Source organism: Micropterus dolomieu, linkage group LG12, assembly GCF_021292245.1.
Source record: "Micropterus dolomieu isolate WLL.071019.BEF.003 ecotype Adirondacks linkage group LG12, ASM2129224v1, whole genome shotgun sequence".
Lineage (NCBI taxonomy): Eukaryota > Metazoa > Chordata > Actinopteri > Centrarchiformes > Centrarchidae > Micropterus > Micropterus dolomieu.
Window position 1 is genome coordinate 5,346,092 of NC_060161.1, and position 793 is coordinate 5,346,884.

Here is a 793-nt window from a genome sequence, read left to right on the forward strand (position 1 = left end):
TTTTCTGGAAATCCAATAAAAATCAGTTTGTAGACCAAACTGTGAATGTTTGTCTTTGAGCAACTCAGTGAATTAAAAGCTGACAAATGAAGGTTCAACAAAATCTCTGCTGGTTGACAAATCTCTGTTGTCTATATGAACATACACTCACCTAAAGGATTATTAGGAACACCTGTTCAATTTCTCATTAATGCAATTATCTAATCAACCAATCACATGGCAGTTGCTTCAGTGCATTTAGGGGTGTGGTCCTGGTCAAGACAATCTCCTGAACTCCAAACTGAATGTCAGAATGGGAAAGAAAGGTGATTTAAGCAATTTTGAGCGTGGCACGGTTGTTGGTGCCAGACGGGCCGGTCTGAGTATTTCACAATCTGCTCAGTTACTGGGATTTTCACGCACAACCATTTCTAGGGTTTACAAAGAATGGTGTGAAAAGGGAAAAACATCCAGTATGCGGTAGTCCTGTGGGCGAAAATGCCTTGTTGATGCAAGAGGTCAGAGGAGAACGGGCCGACTGATTCAAGCCGATAGAAGAGCAACTTTGACTGAAATAACCACTCGTTACAACCGAGGTATGTGGCAAAGCATTTGTGAAGCCACAACATGCACAACCTTGAGGCGGATGGGCTACAACAGCAGAAGACCCCACCGGGTACCACTCATCTCCACTACAAATAGGAAAAAGAGGCTACAATTTGCAAGAGCTCACCAAAATTGGACAGTTGAAGACTGGAAAAATGTTGCCTGGTCTGATGAGTCTCGATTTCTGTTGAGACATTCAGATGGTAGA

The 793-nt window shown here is 42.9% G+C and overlaps 1 pseudogene; it reads left to right on the plus strand.

The window, feature by feature from the left end:
• Positions 1–793, plus strand: part of LOC123980713 — a 37,240-nt pseudogene that overhangs the window by 30,066 nt on the left and 6,381 nt on the right.